The sequence below is a fragment of the Panulirus ornatus genome, chromosome 70 (genome assembly GCF_036320965.1).
Source record: "Panulirus ornatus isolate Po-2019 chromosome 70, ASM3632096v1, whole genome shotgun sequence".
In the NCBI taxonomy this organism is placed as follows: domain Eukaryota; kingdom Metazoa; phylum Arthropoda; class Malacostraca; order Decapoda; family Palinuridae; genus Panulirus; species Panulirus ornatus.
Genome location: NC_092293.1, coordinates 14,504,101 through 14,512,589, shown reverse-complemented (window position 1 = coordinate 14,512,589; position 8,489 = coordinate 14,504,101).

The window sequence follows — 8,489 nt, the reverse complement described above, 5'->3', positions numbered from 1 at the left end:
GGCTACATCATCAGTCACAACTTCAGACTTCACCTCTTCGGCTACACCATCAGTCACAACTTCAGATTTCACCCTTTCGGCTACATCATCAGTCACAACTTCAGACTTCACCTCTTCGGCAACATCATTAGACACAGCCTTAAGCCCCCGGGGTCCTCCTGGACGTTCTCTCATAAGACTGGATGGAGCGCCTCTGAGAGTTGCTGTACATTCTGGAGGAAAGCCTGATGTTTTCTCTAATGAGCCACAGCACCTCTTTCTTGGCCGGCTGCACATCTTCCCTTCGTCCGACAATATCGATTGTCTTGTGCTCCTCCGCCATCCCGGGCACGTAAATGTCAACACAATACTTATTTCTAATGACCTGCACGGTTTGCCCTGATCTACTAATAACTACACCATGAAGACTGGGGTCAACATTCACCATTCGTAAGACGTTCCCACACGGCCAAATTCTGGAAGGACGAACCCTGGACGAAGTATTGTTCACTTCCGCGAGGAGGTCGATACCACTAGGCCGAGACAGGTCCACCAGACGCTGCAGTTTTAGGCAAGCCTGAGTGACCCCTTGACGACCTCCTTGTAGGATGATATAGTTCCTTCTCGCTGAGAACTTAATCTTAATAACAAATTCGTCCTCAATAGATGGGGTTTCCTTCTGGACTAACTCTTTCTCTTCAGTTGGCATCTCCAGAAACTCCAACCATTTGGTGACGCCAGCATTTGGTGACTAGATGGAATGAAGAAAGAAATGAAAGGGTGTATGAGAGATGTAGTATGTAAAGGAATGTAGATGGAATGAATTTTGGAGTGATAGAATAGGTGAAACGTGATATTTTGAAGTGGTTTGGGCATGTGGAAAGAATGCAAGACTGTACGTTTACAAGAAGTGTATGATAGTACATTCAAAGGGATTGGTGTAAGTGGAAGACCATTTGTGACGTAGGCAAATAGCGTGGAGGAATACTGGAGAGAGAGAAACCGGGGAAGAATGCGTGGAATGGTATATGCGAAGGAGGCATGTAAGGACAGGGATAACTGGAGACTCTTGCTCTGGCCAACCCTTGATGGGAGTTTTCAGAGGGAATGGACGTTAGAGACATCGATAGATAGATAGATAGATAGATAGAGATAGATAGGTTATCAGTCATATTATGATTTGATTGCTATGCAATGAAGTCAGTCATGATCATAATTGTTATATCACATGACACTTTAATTAATTCCGCAAATTAAGATACCTTGAAACCACTGACAAGGAAAGTTTATGAAAGACCTGACGCATATGCTTCAAATTATTTATCTGATGACAAAATTTATAGGTAAGATAAAAGTTTGAAATTAGGAATCATTTCACGACGGTGGCCTCAGATTTTCCTCATCTGTAAGATATTCAGACGTCCTTTATGAGTTAAAAAGCTCATATTTTGCCTTATTGTATTCTGAGCAACTCAAACGTCTCTACAACGAAATACTCAATTCTCAAAATAAATTCGAACAACAATGCTAAAGTGTCAGAGTTTATATCAAATTTAAATAAACTGCTCGAAACAACTGCATGTTTCCAGTGTACTGAGGTATTCCAACCTAACATTTTTGCATCATATATGTGGAAATACTTCCCAGTTTCATAAAAATTTTGAAAAAGTGTTCACTCTGAAAATAAATATATGCTACATTAACGTTTTGGAGCAATACATTGATTAAGGTTCACAATTTTTATTTTGATAAGTAAAAGCACAATGGCAAGAGCGTGAAATAACATCAAATTTTGACATACTGTGGAACCCCACCTGTGTCCCATTAATAAAGTCATTCCCCCCATATCCAAAGAAGAATTTAGTACATTTTCCTCTTTCTCTCTATATGGTTTTACAAAATCTATACTTTCACTCCACTTCCTTTCAAACACAATTACTTTACTTTTACTTGCACTTATCTCCAATCTCCTTCGCTTACACACATCAGCACACTTACAATCTTATGCAACTCCTCTTCACTCTCCGCAAACAACACTGTATCATCCGCAAACAGGCTTGCAATTAGCCAACACATCTTACCGCTAAACTCCATCTCAGCCCAAAAAATCCCTAGCTTTGCTTTCATCTCTCTTATCACTCCATCGATATAATTGTATATTTATTTTACATCGATTTTACTTAACCGCCGTCTCCCGCATCAGCGACGAAGCGCGAGGAAACAGAAGAAATAATGGCCCAACCCACCCACATACACATGCATATACATGAAGGCCTACACGCACATATACATACCTATACATTTCAGTGTATACATACATATACATACACAGACATAAACATATATACACATGTACATATTCATACTTGCTGCATTCATCCATCCCGTCGCCAACCCGCCACACATGATATAGCACCCCCCTCCCCCCTCCCCCCACGAGGTAGCGGTAGGAAAAGACAGAAAAGGCCACATTCGTTCACACTCAGTCTCTACTTGCCATGTGTATTGCACCGAAACCACAGCTCCCTTTCCACATCCAGGTCCCCCCTCAAAATTTCCATGGTTTACCCCAGACGCTTCACATGCCCTGGATCAATCCACAGACAGCACGTCGACCCCGGTATACGACCCCTGATCGTTCCCATTCACTCTTCCTTGCACGCCTTTCACCCTCCTGTATGTTCAAGCCCCGATGGCTCAAAATATTTTTGACTCCATCCTTCCACCTCCAATTTGGTCTCCCAGTTCTCTTCGTTCCCTCCACCTCTGTCACATATATCCTCTTTGTCAATCTCTCCTCACCCATTCTCCCCATGTGACCAAACCAATTTAATACACCCTCTTCTGCTCTCTCAGCCACATTCTTTTTATTACCACACATCTTTCTTACCATTTCATTACTCACTCGATCAAACCATCTCACAACCACATGTTGTCCTCAAACATCTCATTCCAACACATCCACCCTCCTCCGCACAACCCTATATATAGCCCATGCCTCGCAATCATATAACATTGTTGGAGCCACTATCCCTTCAAACACACCCATTTTTGCTTTCCGAGATAACGTTCTCAACTTTCACACATTCTTCAACGCACCCAGAACCTTCACCACCTCCCCCACCCTCTGACTCACTTCCGTTTCCATGGTTCCATCCGCTGCTAAATCCACTCCCAGATATCTAGAACACTTCACTTCCTCCAGTTTTTCTCCATTCAAACTTACCTCCCAATTAACTTGTCCCTCAACTCATTTCAACCTAATATCCTTGCTCTTATTCATATTTACCTTAAGCTTCTTCTTTCACACTACCAAACTCAGTCACCAACTTCTACAGATTCTCACCCGAATCAGCTACCAGCGTTGAATCATCAGCAAACAACAACTAACTCACTTCCCAAGCCCTCTCATCCACAACAGACTGCACACTTACCCCTCTCTCCAAAATTCTTGAATTCACCTCCCTAACAACCCCATTCATAAACAAATTAAACAACCATGGAGACATCACGCACTCCTGCTGCAAACCGACATTCACTGAGAACCAATCACTTTCCTTTCTTCCTTCTGGTACACATGCCTTACATCCTCGATAAAAAATCTTTTCACTGTTTCTAGCAACTTGCCTCCCACACCATATACTCGTATTACCTTCCACAGAGCATCTCTATCAACTCTATCATATGCCTTCTCAAGATTCATAAATACTACATAAAAATCCATTTGTTTTCAAAGTAAATCTCACATACATTCTTTAAAGCGACCACCTGATCCACATATCCTCTACGACTTCTGAAAACACACTGCTCTTCCCAATCTTTTACTCTGTACATGCCTTGACCCTCTCAGTCAATACCCTCATCAGGCACTTCACCATGAGCCATACATACATTAGATATCCTCACTAACCAGTCAACAACATAATTACCCCCTTTACTAATAAATTCCACTGCAATACCATCCAAACCTGCCGCCTTGCCGGCTCTCATCTTCCGCAAAGCTTTCACTACTTCTTCTCTGTTTACCAAATCATTTTCCCTGACCCTCTCACTTCGAGAACCACCTCGACCAAAACACCCTATATCTTCCACTATATCGTCTAACACATTCAACAAACCTTCAAAATAATCTCTCAATTTCCTTCTTCTCACATCACCACTACTTTTTATTATCTTCCCCATTATCTCCCTTCACTGATGTTCCCATTTGTTCTCTTGTCTTACGCACTTTATTTGCCTTCTTCCAAAACATCTTTTTATTCTTACTAAAATCTAATGATACTATCTCACCCCAACTCTCATTTGCCCTGTTGTTCACCTCTTGCACCTTTCTCTTGACATCCTGCCTCTTTCTTTTGTTTATTTCCCAGTCATATGCACTATTTCCCTGCAAAAATCGTCCAAATGCCTCTCTCTTCTCTTTCACTTCTTCATCCCACCAATCACTACCTTTTCTAATCTTCCCACCTCCCACGCTTCTCATGCCACAAGCATCTTTTGCGTAAGCCATCACTACTTCCCTAAATACATCCCATTCCTCCCCTACTCCCCTTACGTCCTTTGCTCTCACCTATTTCCATTCTGCACTCAGTCTTTCTTGGTAATTCCTCAAACAAGCCTCCTTCCCAAGCTCAACTTACTCTCATCATTCTCTTCACCCCAACATTCTCTCTTCTTTTCTGAAAACCTCTACAAATTCTCAACTTCGTCTCCACAAGATAGTTATCAGACATCCATCCGTTGTACCTCTCAGCACATTAACATCGAAAAGTTTCTCTTTCAAGCGCCTATCAATTAACCCGTAATCCAATAATGCTCTCTGTACATCTCTCCTACTTATATATGTATATTTATGTATATCTCTTTGTGACCAGGTTTTTCCCAATCACTAATCCTTTCTCAGCATACGAATCTACAAGCTCTTCACCATTTCTGTTTACAAAACTGAACACCACAGGTACACCAATTATTCCCTCAACTGCCACATTAATTACATTTTCATTTAAATTACCCTTCACTATAACCCGGTCTCATGCATCAAAACTATTAAGACACTCACTCAACTGCTCCCAAAACACTTGCTTCTCATGACCTTTCTCATACCCCGGTGCATAGGCACCAATAATCACCCATCTCTCTCCATTCACTTTCAGTTTTACCCATATCAATTTACTTTCTTATACTCTATCACACACTCTCACAACTCCTGGTTCAGGAGTAGTCCTACTCCTTCTTTTGCTCTTCCTTAATTTACTCCCAAAACATTCCCAAACAACTCTTACCCTTTACCCTTGATCTTCGTTTCACTCAGACCCAAAACATCCAGTTCCTTTCTTCAAACATACTACTTATCCCTCCTTTTTCTCATCTTGGTTACATCCACACAACCCAGTCTGAGCCCAATTCAAACAACCCAATCTGAGCCTTCAAGGAGGATGAGCACTCCCCGCATGACTTCTTCTGTTTCCCCTTTTAGAAAGTTAAATTGCTATGACGGGAGGGTTTCTAGCTCCCCGCTCCCGTCTCTTTAGTTGCCTTCGACGACACTCAGAAAATGCGTGGGAAGTATTCTTTCTTCCCTATCCCCAGGGATATATATATATATATATATATATATATATATATATATATATATATATATATATATATATATATATATATATATATATATATATTTTTTTTTTTTTTTCTTTTATACCTCGTCGCTGTCTCCCGCGTTTGCGAGGTAGCGCAAGGAAACAGACGAAAGAAATGGCCCAACCCCCCCCATACACATGTACATACACACGTCCACACACGCAAATATACATACCTACACAGCTTTCCATGGTTTACCCCGGACGCTTCACATGCCTTGATTGAATCCACTGACAGCACGTCAACCCCTGTATACCACATCGCTCCAATTCACTCTATTCCTTGCCCTCCTTTCACCCTCCTGCATGTTCAGGCCCCGATCACACAAAATCCTTTTCACTCCATCTTTCCACCTCCAATTTGGTCTCCCTCTTCTCCTCGTTCCCTCCACCTCCGACACATATATCCTCTTGGTCAATCTTTCCTCACTCATTCTCTCCATGTGCCCAAACCATTTCAAAACACCCTCTTCTGCTCTCTCAACCACGCTCTTTTTATTTCCACACATCTCTCTTACCCTTACGTTACTTACTCGATCAAACCACCTCACACCACACATTGTCCTCAAACATCTCATTTCCAGCACATCCATCCTCCTGCGCACAACTCTATCCATAGCCCACGCCTCGCAACCATACAACATTGTTGGAACCACTATTCCTTCAAACATACCCATTTTTGCTTTCCGGGATAATGTTCTCGACTTCCACACATTTTTCAAGGCTCCCAAAATTTTCGCCCCCTCCCCCACCCTATGATCCACTTCCGCTTCCATGGTTCCATCCGCTGACAGATCCACTCCCAGATATCTAAAACACTTCACTTCCTCCAGTTTTTCTCCATTCAAACTCACCTCCCAATTGACTTGACCCTCAACCCTACTCTACCTAATAACCTTGCTCTTATTCACATTTACTCTTAACTTTCTTCTTCCACACACTTTACCAAACTCAGTCACCAGCTTCTGCAGTTTCTCACATGAATCCGCCACCAGCGCTGTATCATCAGCGAACAACAACTGACTCACTTCCCAAGCTCTCTCATCCCCAACAGACTTCATACTTGCCCCTCTTTCCAAGACTCTTGCATTTACCTCCCTAACAACCCCATCCATAAACAAATTAAACAACCATGGAGACATCACACACCCCTGCCGCAAACCTACATTCACTGAGAACCAATCACTTTCCTCTCTTCCTACACGTACACATGCCTTACATCCTCGATAAAAACTTTTCACTGCTTCTAACAACTTGCCTCCCACACCATATATTCTTATTACCTTCCACAGAGCATCTCTATCAACTCTATCATATGCCTTCTCCAGATCCATACATATTATATGACTTCTACAAATGCATACATATATATATATATATATATATATATATATATATATATATATATATATATATATATATATATATATATTATATATGTGTGGAAGTCGAGAACATTATCCGGAAAGCAAAAATGGGTATGTTTGAAGGAATAGTGGTTCCAACAATGTTGTATGGTTGCGAGGCGTGGGCTATGGATAGAGTTGTGCGCAGGAGGATGGATGTGCTGGAAATGAGATGTTTGAGGAAAATGTGTGGTGTGAGGTGGTTTGATCGAGTAAGTAACGTAAGGGTAAGAGAGATGTGTATAAATAAAAAGAGCGTGGTTGAGAGAGCAGAAGAGGGTCTTTTGAAATGGTTTGGGCACATGGAGAGAATGAGTGAGGAGAGATTGACCAAGAGGATATATGTGTCGGAGGTGGAGGGAACGAGGAGAAGAGGGAGACCAAATTGGAGGTGGAAAGATGGAGTGAAAAAGATTTTGTGTGATCGGGGCCTTGAACATGCAGGAGGGTGAAAGGAGGGCAAGGAATAGAGTGAATTGGAGCGATGTGGTATACAGGGGTTGACGTGCTGTCAGTGGATTGAATCAAGGCATGTAAAGCGTCCTGGGTACACCATGGAAAGCTATATAGGTATGTATATTTCCGTTGTGTGGACGTATGAATATACATGTGTAATGGGAGGGGGTTGGGCCATTTCTTTCGTCTGTTTCCCTTGCGCTAAACCATCGCCAAACGCGGAGACAGCGACAAAGTATAATAAATAAATAAATAATATATATAAATTATATATATATATATATATATATATATTATATATATAGATATATATAATTCATTTACTATACTTTGTCGGCTGTCTCCCGCGTTAGCGAGTATCGCAAGGAAACAGACGAAAGAATGCCCAACCCACGACCACATACACAGGTATAATATATCATACAAGTCCACACACCACATATACATACCTATCCACTCAACGTATACATATATATAATATATATACTCACACACAACATATACATATAATACACATGTACATAATCATACTGTCTGCCCTTATCCCGCCGCCACCACCGCCACACATGAAATGAAAACCCCCTCCCCAGCCGCATGTGCGGAAGGTAGCGCTAGGAAAGTTGAGGAACAGTGAAAGTAAAGAATACTGAAGATGGTCAATGACGTGGCCTTAATCTGACCTGAAAATGATGGAAGCTGGGATTTATGCTGGCCGAAGACACTGATAACAACAACAATAATGATAATAATAATAATGATAATAATGATAATAATAATAATAATGATAATAATGTAATCATTATCAATCGTTATCCATTATAATATCATTATTAATCATCATTATTATTATCATTATTATTATTATTATTATTATTATTATTATTTATTTATATTAGTATTATCATTTTTATTATTATTATTATTATCATTATTATTATCATGTATCATTAATAACTTTATTATTACTATATCATTATTATTATTATTATTATTATTATTATTATTAATATTC